Source organism: Rattus norvegicus, chromosome 1, assembly GCF_036323735.1.
Source record: "Rattus norvegicus strain BN/NHsdMcwi chromosome 1, GRCr8, whole genome shotgun sequence".
NCBI lineage: Eukaryota > Metazoa > Chordata > Mammalia > Rodentia > Muridae > Rattus > Rattus norvegicus.
In genome coordinates this window covers 182,085,813-182,097,875 of record NC_086019.1, presented here as the reverse complement: position 1 = coordinate 182,097,875, position 12,063 = coordinate 182,085,813, and the positions used below count along the sequence as shown (strand labels likewise).

Below are 12,063 nucleotides of genomic sequence, written 5' to 3'. Positions count from 1 at the left end.
CTCTCTAACCAATCCAAGTAGCAGCTCATCCTGTGTCTGTCTGTCTCTCTGTGTATCCGTGTGTGTGTGTGTGTGTGTGTGTGTGTGTGTGTGTGTGTGTGTGTGTGTGTGTCTGTGCATGTAGCTGCAGGTGTATGTGTGTTGTGTAGAGGCCCAGGAACAATATAGTTCTTTTTTTTCCCAGGAGAAGAGTTTTTTGTTGGGTGGGGTGGGGATCAAGGAAGAGAAGAAAGGAAACAATATGGTTCTTCAAATGTGGTCTATTTTCTTTTCTGAGACGGCTTGGCCATCAAACCCTGGGGATCGTTTTACCTGTACAGCACTGAGATTACAAACACTGCCATGTCTGGCTTTTGTATGTTGATTCTAGGCATTGAACTCAGATTTTCATGCTTTTAAGGCAAGAACTTTGCCAGCTGCGCCATCTCCCTGATCCTAACATCAAATTTTTGAGAAGTACAAATAGGAAAGGAGATAAATTCAGAGTCAGACAAAGAGATCTGATGCCTTCTTCCTTTAAAGTGGAAGGCACTGGAGTGCCAAAGGTCAGTGTCAGAACATTTCAAAGTGTCCTTCAAATTTCTTTGTCAATAGACAGGGCTCAAGGATGTTACTGTGCTCTCTGGGCCTTTCTAGATGTTTCTGTCTAAATCTGGTACCATGTAGGGCCAGCAACAAGTAGGATGCAGAATCACAGGAAGAGGGAAGCTATAGACTTCCTTAGCCTCTTTGGGGTTGTTTGAATCCTCAGTTTGAATCCACAGAAAGCTGGATACAATGGTACTCACTGCTAATCCCAGCTCCCAGCTCCCAACTCCCACAATGAGATGGTAGATGAGAATTACCAAGAGAATTAGCCAGAGGCTTGCAGACCAGCTAGCCTGGAAACACACACACACACACACACACACACACACACACACACACACACACACACACACACAATACAAAGTAGAATAAACAAAATTTTGAATGGATACATCTTCCCATCTTCCTTGCTACTTCTGGACAAAACTGTGGACATTAAATGAGCTAACGGAGTCTAAACCGTGTGCACCAATGAGGACTGTATCAGATAAGCACTGTCACTTGAAGACATGGAATATGAGCTTTCTGTGGCCTTTGACTCTACACAATGGGGCCCCGTCAGATGCCATCTTATCCCAGCTGTTCTGTGCCTTGTGTAAGAACCCAAGAAAGGCAGGCAGGGAAGGATGACAGATGCAGAGAGAAGACAGATGGGCAAGCACCTGAGAGACAGATGGGACCACACGGATGAATTAGGACTTTGCTGTCTGCAAGTCTCTAGTGTCAGCAGTAGGAGCATCCCACAGGAGTGGCTAGCCATGTTTAGCACACAGAGTAACACGCATACAAGCCAAGAGTAGAGCTAATTAAATGGAGAGCCAGAAGTTCAAGCATGGTCACTGTTCAAGCAGGAGAAGCAAGATAAGGGAACACATTAATTAACTGCCACAGGCCCTGCAGGTTCCCACTTGTGGATACAGAAAGCAAGATGGCCACTGCTCCCTTTCCAGCTTACAGATGTGACCCCAAAATCTCCAGCCCCATTGGAGGTGAATCTATTTGAGGTAGGTTGACGCTACCAGAGCCACCGCAATTAGTAGCACAATGAAAGGCAGGGGACTCCAGGGAATTTCTTCCCAGTGGACTAGGTTAGCTGAAGAGGTGGCTCAGAGGTTAAGTGTACATTCTGCTCTTGCACAGGACCATGGTTCAGTCCCATGTCAGACAACTCGCATCTGTAACTCCAACTCAGATGGACCTGATACTGCACTCCCAGGTATATTTTACACACAGACACAAATATAACTAAACCTTTTTAAAAATGTGTGAGTAAATGAATAAACAATTGAGAAGTTAATTGAACCATAAAGATGAATAGGATTATTACACGTTCTACAACACAAATGAAACTTGCAAACATGTAAATAAAGTAAGCCAGACACAAAAGGATAAAGGCAGAGCCTTGGTGGGTGGGATGGTGGGTAAATTCAATGGTTTAAAGGAATGTGCTTGGGTGCCAAATTGATAAGGAGTGGAGTTTTGGTGGCTTATCTTAACTGTCATCCTGGGTGGATTAATAAATGCCTAGGAGATTAGAAAAGCATGCATACATGCTGGGAGCCGAGTATGATTCCATTGAGATGAGGTGACTAGAATAGCAAAGCCATAGAAACAAATGGCTGACCAGAGGAGATGGGGAATGGGGGCCAGAGTCACTATTTGATAGGCACAGAGCTTCTTCCCAGGGAAAATGAAAGAGTTGTAGACATGGACTGTAGTGGTCATTTTGCAACACTGTGACTGTACTCAATTTCACTAAATCTCAGATTTTAAAAATCTCTGGTAGTTGGGCTGGAAAGATGGCTCAGTGGTTAAGAGCACTGACTGCTCTTCCAGAGGTCCTGAGTTCAATTCCCAGCAACCACATGGTGGCTCACAACCATCTGTAATGAGATCTGATGCCCTCTTCTGGTGTGTCTGAAGACAGATACAGTGTGTTTATATATAATAAATGAATAAACCTAAAAAAAAAAAGAAAAAAGAAAAAAGAAAATGGAAGCTGTGCTTCTTTAAAAAAAAAAATCTCTGAAGTGGAAGGGAAGACTCTTAAGGACCCACCCCTCAATCAGACAAGCAGCCATTGTTCGTTCTCTCTCTCTCTCTCTCTCTCTCTCTCTCTCTCTCTCTCTCTCTCACACACACACACACACACACACACACACACACACATACACTGACATTATAGTAGAAAGGTACTTGTCATAAAGAAGGGCTTTAGCATGGGGGGCACTAAAGACGATAATAAGAGGTATAAAGGAGGGCTGGAGAGGTGGCTCAGTGGTTAAGAGCACTGACTGTGAAAAGCTCTCAGGGAGAACTTTCCCTCGGGATGGAGACCCTCCAACTCCAAAGACCAGACCGAGACACCACAGGATGCAATCAGCAAGAGGATTTGGTTTATTGTCGGGATACACAGGCACAGGCACCTGCGGGCGCTTCAGTCACTCGGGGGACTGGCGCGCCCCATGGAACCAAGGATGGGCTTTTATAGGATTTTGGGGAGCAGAAGCAAGCATACAGAAGCAGATGCATGGTTACAGGGATATAATTGGTGGATTCTAATATGGCAAGGGTTTAGCCCGGGGGCAAGTTTCCTAGCTACCTTCCTGAAACATAAGGACTGACTCGGCCCCCCAAGGGTTCAGCCTGGGGGCAAGTTTCTTAGCTACCTTCTTGGAACATAACGGCTGACTCGGCCCCCCACCAGGGTGTGGGACCTCTCCCGGGGCTTTTCTCATTGTCAGGTGCTCAACGGCAGTCCTCCTGTTGCCAGGCCTTCAACCAAACACATCTTGTTTGGCAGCCGCTGTGTACTCAGTGTTCTAACCTTTCTCTGAACCAGTCATCTTAAATATAGCCTTGCAAAATGGCATTACTGCTGCTAAGCTGGGGTCTTTCATTCCCCCATTTTTTTTTTTTTGTTAACTTTGAGTGAAATCTTTCACTCGACTTGGTCAAGAAATTTCTGTCTGGTGGGGGCTTATTCCCCCACTGACTCTAGGCCACAAAAGGACTAGGAGGAGCCACGTAGGAGTTTTAACTTTAAGGGGTTTGGAGTGTGCTGAACTCTCCATGTCTGGGGTGTAGTGTTGTGATTAGTCAATTCCTCAGACCGGACTGTCTTGACGTGTGGTGCGTGGATCTAAGCCGAGACTCCGTCTACCTTTAGGGCGGTCGGGGTAGTCAGGAGGACGGTGTAGGGTCCTTTCCACCGTGGCTCGAGATTCTTGGTCTGGTGTCTGCGCACCCACACGGTGTCTCCAATCTGGAACGGGTGTGGCACCACCGGATGTTCAAGCTTGTCCTGGTAAGCAGCGGCCAAAGGTCTCCAGACGTCTCTCTGCACAATCTGTAGGGCCTGTAAATGGGCCCTCAGAGAAGGGCTGTCAGCAAAATCAGCAATGTTTGAATCAAAGAAATGGACAAATGGGGGTGGTGCTCTATACATTATTTTAAAAGGAGTTAGACCATGGGGGCCCGGGGTATTCCGGGCCCGATATAGAACTAGGGGAAGGAGGGCCACCCAATCCTTTGAGCCAGTTGCAAGCATAAGTTTGGATAAAGTCTCCTTAATTGTTCTATTCATGCGTTCTACCTGACCTGAACTCTGGGGTCTATCCAATCAATCCCCAGCAATTTGGCCACCAACTGACTTACTTGGGAGACGAAAGCGGGCCCGTTGTCCGACCCCAACGCTTGAGGCATGCCATACCTGGGAAAGATTTCCTCGAGGAGCTTCTTGGTGACCATTTTTGTAGTCTCGTGCTTCGTGGGGAAGGCTTTGACCCATCCTGAGAAGGTGTCTACAAACACTAGGAGATACTTGTATCCATATATATCTGGTTTAATTTTAGTAAAATCAATTTCTCAATGGATGTCGGGACGGTGTCCCCTAGGACGAACTCCTTGTCCAATCATGGTCCTTCCCGGGTTAACCTGAGCGCACGCTTTGTAACTCTCAGTCACCTTTTGTATCGCTTTGTCCCAATTCAAAAAAAAACACAGATTTATCTCTTCTCGATCTAGTAAGGTTTTTATCTTCTTATGTAAAAAGGAGATCAATTCAAAAGTCCTTTGTAGACCCACTGTTTTAGTTGAGGGTGGTAGATGGCCCCCATTTTTTTAGGAGCTCTATGTCCTCATGGGCATAAACCCAACTAGTTTGTCCCACTGGTGGGGGCGTGGGTTGGTCTGGGCTATTTAAGGGCAAGATTTGTTTGTTCATGGCCGCTTCTCGCGCCGTGGCATCGGCCAGCCGGTTTTTTCGTGCCTCTGGGTTGTGCCCTTTCTGGTGTCCTGGACAATGTATAATACTCAGTCTTTTGGGCAAGAATAGGGCTTCTAAGAGGGCCAGAATTTTAGCCTTATTTTTAATATCTTTACCCTCAGATGTGAGCAGCCCCCGCCTCCGGTAGATCTCCCCGTGGATGTGTGCCGTGGCAAAGGCATAACGGCTGTCTGTATATATATTTAGCCTCTTACCTTTTGTCATCTTGAGCGCCTGAGTCAAGGCGATGAGTTCAGCCCGTTGTGCAGAGGTATTAGCAGGCAGGGCTTTCGCCCAAATCACTTTGTCCTCCGTAGTGACCGCAGCTCCAGCCTTTTTGTTCTCCCTCTGCCAAGAAGCTGTTGTCATCTGTGTACCATGTGTGGTCAGCATTCTGAAGAGGCTGGTCCGATAGGTCCGGCCTGGTTCTATGTATTTCTGCGAGGATTTGTAGTCAGTCATGCTGTTCTGTCTCCTCTGGTAGAGGAAGCAAGGTGGCAGGATTGAGGGCGACTACGGGCCCAAACTGAACCCGTTCTGCATCCAGTAACAAGGCTTGGTAGTGGGTCATGTGGGAATTAGAGAGCCAGCGGTCTGGGGGCTGTTTTACCAAGGCCTCCACTGCGTGGGGTGTTAGGATGGTGAGTGACTGTCCCAAAGTCAATTTTCCAGCGTCCTTGATCAGGACAGCAATAGCAGCCACCATCCTTAGGCACGGTGGCCAGCCGGAGGCCACAGGGTCCAATTTCTTAGACAGGTAGGCCACAGGGCGTTTCCAGGGTCCCAACCTTTGTGTTAGGACCCCTTTAGCATACCCGTTTCTCATCAATGAACAGTTACTGAGCAAATTGTAAGGGTTTGGAACAGTCAGATGAATATCTTTTATCCTCTTGTTGACCTTTCTCAAGTCTTGTATTGGCCTATAATCTCCAGTGCCGGGTTTCTTAACAGGCAGAAGAGGCGTATTCTAAGGCGACCGGCAGGAGATTAGGATGCCTTGATCTAGAAGCCTCGTAATGTGAGGCCTTATACCTTGATAAGCTTCATGTGACAGGGGGTATTGTTTTATGGAGACTGGAGTTGTAGTGGCCTTTAACTGTATAATTAAGGGGGGCTGTTGGAGTGCCAACCCCATCCCACCAGTCTCTGCCCAAGCCAGTGGAAAATTCGTGACCCAAGTGTCTATTTCTAGGGATTGTGGCTTGTCCTGTCCCAGTTCATATAGTCTATATTCATAGAACTTGAAGGGGAGTTCCGTGGGGGCCAGTTATTCGGGCCCCTCTTTCCTGAGAATGAATTTGTGCTTTTAGTTTGGTGAGCAGGTCACGGCCCAGCAGAGGGTACGGGCAGTCCGGAACATGTAAGAAGGAATGGGTCACCTTACCAGTAGCCAGCTGAACCCGGCGGTCCGTAGTCCATCGGTATTGTTTCTCACCAGTAGCTCTTTGTACCCAGGCCGTCCGGTCGCTGAGTTGTCCTGAAGCTTGAGTGAGGACTGAATGCTGGGCTCCTGTGTCTACCAGGAAAGTAACCGGCTGCCCCCCAACTTAAGCGTTACCCTGGGCTCAGGGGGGGGGCTCCTGGCCCTGACCTCCCTAATCTTTATCTAGAGCCAAGAGGGAGGTTCGTGGTCGAGGCTTTCGGGGTCCGCCAGGCTTCTTGGGGCACTCTCTGGCCCAGTGTCCTTTCTCTTTGTAATAGGCACATTGATCTTTATCCAGCTTCAGCCCCTTTCGAGCTCCCCCCTATCTCCCTTCCTTTCTTGGCCCTGAACTACGGCGGCCAAGATTCGACTCAATTCTCTCTCTTATTAAAAATCTTTTTAGCTTCTTTATGTAAATCCTGTAATGTATAGCCCTGCAAATTTTCTAACCTCTGTAACTTAGTCCTGATATCTGGAGCAGCCTGCCAGATGAAGGACATAGAGACACTCGTCATTTGTCCTGGGTCATCTGGATCATAGGGAGTGTACATACGGTAGGCCTCCTTAAGTCTCTCTAGAAAGGCGGAGGGAGTTTCCCCTGCTTCCTGTAATACCTGTTTTACCTGAGCCAAATTAGTAGGGCGTCGTATAGCCCCTCGGAGACCCGCTAGAAGCAACTGGCGATAAAGGCGTAGGTGTCCCTTACCTTCAGCTGTATTAAAATCTCAGTTTGGTCCTCAGGCAGCTGGGTGGGACGCCCATCATCTCCCAGAACATGCTTTCTGGCCTCTAGGAACACTCTTTGTTTTTTGTTTTTTGTTTTTTTCTGAGGTTAAGAGGGCCTGTAAGAGCTGTTGGCAGTCATCCCAAGTAGGCTGGTGGGTAAGTAAAACAGATTCTATTAGGTCGGTGAGTGCCACCGGATCTTTGGAGAAAGAAGGGTTGTGTTGTTTCCAATTGTAAATGTCAGCTGCTGAAAACGGCCAGTATTGGGTCTGGCCACCGGTTCCCTGTCTAGGTGGGAAAGCCTGGGAGGTTGAAATCTGGCATCACCTCGCGCTTATTGCGCAATCTCCCTGCGACAGGGGAGAAACCCTTATCAGACTGTGGCCCGGCAACTGATCTGGCCGGCGGCTCTGCCTCCTCCGTTTCAGCCGGGCCTGTCAGAGAGAAGATCTATGAGAGGGGAGTTTGGGTCTGCCGGGAGGACAGGTTTCTTAGAAGGCTCTGATTTCACAAAGGTAGAGAGAGGAAGACGTGGCCGGCGGACCGGGCGGGGCCGAGGGGACAGGCTGGGGGTTGAGGGGAGGCCAATTCGGGTTCACGAAGGGTTCCGCCCGGGGGGGGGTTAAGGCGAGACTCTCTCAAGTGATAATATAAGAAACCTGGTCAGGATGTCCGTGGACGACCCGATCTTTAACCTGTAAAATAATGATCTTATTAAATGTGTCATTCACTGGCCATCCCGCTCCGAAAGTGGGCCACTCGGATGTGTAGAGAGTCTGTCATTTTCCTTTTTTAACCTCGATGGACTGGTTGTGTGTCCGGTCGTGGACGTCTTCTCAATGATCAAGAGTGAGACTTAGGGGCATTGTTAGGGACTGTCCCATGTTAGTTCTAAGGAAGATTAGAACACAGAGAAAACAAACAACACCAACAGTCAAACAAACAACAGACAGGCGTGCTGCACGGCTTTGGTACCAAACTGAAAGCAAAAAGTCAGGTGGAGGTGGCAAAGGTCCGGGGCCCTCTGAAAGCCAAAAATACAGACAGAGGTGCCGTTAGTCCGGATCTTTCTCCTCTCCCAGATTGGGCCCCGAAAAGTCGGGCCCCTAACACCCTTGGAACGTCTTCCAGGGCTGCAGGGCGAGAAGTCCGAGCTCGTCAGCTCCTTCTTCGTCCCGCCCAAATTCCAAACAACCTGGCTGAGCGCTCACAGAACAGACCTGGCTGAGCGCTCACAGAACCTGGCTGAGCACTCACAGAACAGACCTGGCTGAGCACTCACAGAATAGACCTGGCTGAGCGCTCACAGAACAGACCTGGCTGAGCGCTCACAGAACCTGGCTGAGCGCTCACAGAACAGACAGAATAAGGCAGAACGAGACAAAATCAGGCAGACAGACAGACGCCGGCCAGCTTACCTCCCAGTGGGTGGTCGGTGGTCCCTGGGTGGAGGATCTCCTTTCCCGGCCAACGCACCAAATGAAAAGCTCTCTGGGAGAACTTTCCCTCGGGATGGAGACCCTCCAACTCCAAAGACCAGACCGAGACACCACAGGATGCAATCAGCAAGAGGATTTGGTTTATTGTCGGGATACACAGGCACAGGCACCTGCGGGCGCTTCAGTCACTCGGGGGACTGGCGCGCCCCATGGAACCAAGGATGGGCTTTTATAGGATTTTGGGGAGCAGAAGCAAGCATACAGAAGCAGATGCATGGTTACAGGGATATAATTGGTGGATTCTAATATGGCAAGGGTTTAGCCCGGGGGCAAGTTTCCTAGCTACCTTCCTGAAACATAAGGACTGACTCGGCCCCCCAAGGGTTCAGCCTGGGGGCAAGTTTCTTAGCTACCTTCTTGGAACATAACGGCTGACTCGGCCCCCCACCAGGGTGTGGGACCTCTCCCGGGGCTTTTCTCATTGTCAGGTGCTCAACGGCAGTCCTCCTGTTGCCAGGCCTTCAACCAAACACATCTTGTTTGGCAGCCGCTGTGTACTCAGTGTTCTAACCTTTCTCTGAACCAGTCATCTTAAATATAGCCTTGCAAAATGGCGTTACTGCTGCTAAGCTGGGGTCTTTCAACTGCTCTTCCAGCGGTCCTGAGTTCAAATCCCAGCAACCACATGGTGGCTCGCAACCATCTGCAACACAATCTGATTCCTTCTCCCGGTGTGTTTGAGGAGAGTGACAGGGTACTCACTTATATAAAATAAATAAAATCTTTAAAAAAAAAAAGAGGTATAAAGGAACAAAATTCAGTATATACACATTTTTAAATTTTTTAAATGGTGGCTAAAATACTAAGTTATATTTATGTATTCACAACATATTTTTATTTTTAATTGTATAATAATTTTTAAAAATTTTAAAAATGTATTTATTTGGGATCTTTATGTGCCATGGGGCATGTGTCAAAAGATAACTTGTGGTCACTCTTCTCTTTCACCATGAAGCTCTGAGGATTGAATCCAGGTCATCAGGCTTGGTGGCAAGTGCCTTTACTCATCTTATCATCCATCCCTGGTAAATAATAGTGTCATTTATTTATGAAGTACACTGTAGCATTTCATCATATATGCAGTGTTCAATGGGCAGGCCAGGGTCCCTAGCACATACACCACCTAAGATATTTACTGTAAAGAAAGTTTAATCCAACAACATGACTGCTCTGGTGAGGGATCTCATCCAAAGACTTTCTAGGTCTGTGTGATATGGTTGGAATACAGACATGCTCCTAGTACACACTTTAATCCCAAACAATGTAGGCAAAGATAGTTTGTAGAAGGAAGTAATCATGCTTGAAAGTGATGTCTAATTGAGGGACAGACAAAGTGATGAATCAGAGAAAGATCTGAGTCAGAGATAGGATATGCCCACCTCTCACAAGAACAGCATACAAAAGAGGTGACTTAAGAGAGCAGGGCAGAGAGAGAGAGAGAGAGAGAGAGAGAGAGAGAGAGAGAGAGGAAGAAGGAGGAGGAAGAGGAAGAGGAAGAGGAGGAGGAGGAGAAAGAGAAAGAGGAGGAGGGGGAGGACAAGGACGACGACGAGGAGGACATGGAGACAGTTTTACTGGGACAGTTTTACAAAGACAAATTACAGGTAAAGTCAGAACAAACCAGAGAATGAGGAGTAGCTGGAAGATTAGAACATATTGCCAAACTTAGTATGAGGCCAGACAGAGCAATTCAGTCAGAAGCTGAGAGAGGCCAGTTGAATCAGTCATCTTGAAGAGTTTTGAGCTGGAACAGTTGAGTTGAACCAGCTAGCCAGAGTTCAGAAAGAACTAAAAAGGGTGAGCTTATTCAACAGTAAGCCTTCAAGATGACAATTACATCTGGAAAATAAAGGTTACTTTTACAACTTACCATTTTCTGTGTAGGTTGGGAATGTCTAAAGTTCTCTCAGCCAGCCATCTTGAAATGTATGCTTACTGTATATCATAATAACCCTGCCTGTTATAAAGCCATAAAAGTTATTACACTTCTCCAATTATATCCTTGACTCCATCTCCTCTCCACCTGCATAATCCTTCCCAGCTAAGGTAGACACTTAGTCTATAATAAGTGCATTTCAGCACAATATAAGTAAATAAATAAATGCAAGCTGAGATTTTCTAGTGAGCAAAGTGCTTACCACACATGGATAAGGACCCGAGTTTGGGTTCCCAGCATCATGTGTTTGCAACCTTTGTGATGGTGGGGTTGGAAACAGATGAATCCCTAAAGCCCACTGGTTAGCCAAATCTGTGACCTCCAGGTTCAGTGAGAGACCCTGACTCAAAACCTAAGGAGGAAGAGTCTGAAGAGATGATTCTGTGGATAAGAACACAACCCTTGGGGCTGGGGATTTAGCTCTGTGGTAGAGCGCTTGCCTCGGAAGCACAAGGCCCTGGGTTCGGTCCCCAGCTCCGAAAAAAAGAACCAAAAAAAAAAAAAAAAAAAAAAAGAACACAGCCCCATATTAAAGAGAAAGAAAAGCTGCATGTGACTCACCAATTCCCCACCAATTCCCCACCAATTCCCCACCAATTCCCCACCAATTCCCCACCAATTCCCCACCAATTCCCCACCAATTCCCCACCAATTCCCCACCAATTCCCCACCAATTCCCCACCAATTCCCCACCAATTCCCCACCAATTCCCCACCAATTCCCCACCGCTCTGGGAGCAGAGGACTGGTGGGGCTGGCAGGCAGCCAGCAATGCTCCAGGCTAAGAGACAGAACAGGACAGTTTACCTCCTCCTTTGTCTTACACACACACACAGGCATATGTGATCGTGTGTGTGTGTGTGTGTGTGTGTGTGTGTGTGTGTGTGTGTGTAACACTACACACATACACACGAAAAGAAGATGAAGAGATGGAAAGCAGTTGAGGAAGACACCCAGCATTGACCTCTGACCTCTATGTGCATCTACACAGGAAGTAAATAAATAGGGCTAAGGATGTTCTCAATGGTAGAGTGTTAGCCAGGCATACTACCCAAGGCTCCAAATAGGTGATTATAAAAAATAAATAAACAAATCCTTTAAGGCCTCCTATGTGTTTAAGACAGGTCCTTTCCTTCCAAAAGTGTCTCCTCAGAAGGGTTTCCAGGGACCAAAGCTAAAGGATTTGCACAGAAGAGGAAGAACTAGCTGTAGGGAGCCCCCACTGTGCTTTCAACCCCTACTTCCTCCAAGAAGATGCTAATAACCCAACTGGGCAGATGGAGGCCCATTTTTACTCTCATCCCAAAACAGTGTTGTCAAGACTGAAAATAGCCTTACCCAGAGTTTCTCCTCAACCAGGCAAGTTTGAGAGAGAGAGAGAGAGAGAGAGAGAGAGAGAGAGAGAGAGAGAGAGGAGAAAAGAGAGAGGAGAGAGCGCACACACACACAAGTGTGCATGCAAACACACACACAACACACACACACACACACACACACACACACACACACACACACACACACAGAGGAATGAAAACCACCAGTTATTGAAGGCCAGGGACTGGCACACACCTCGGAACCACCCTGGAGTTTTAGGTTTGCAACCTGCTCGCTTCCAGTCAAGAACA

General features: G+C 47.6%; 1 long non-coding RNA gene across 1 annotated transcript; it reads right to left on the bottom strand.

Moving 5' to 3' along the window:
- Window positions 1-2,962: 2,962 nt before the first annotated feature.
- Window positions 2,963-9,179, bottom strand: LOC134485170 (uncharacterized). Its single transcript, XR_010063141.1, has 2 exons — window positions 4,301-9,179; window positions 2,963-3,971 (listed from the first exon to the last, which is right to left on the bottom strand). It is a non-coding gene; the product is annotated as an uncharacterized LOC134485170 (long non-coding RNA).
- Window positions 9,180-12,063: the final 2,884 nt, after the last annotated feature.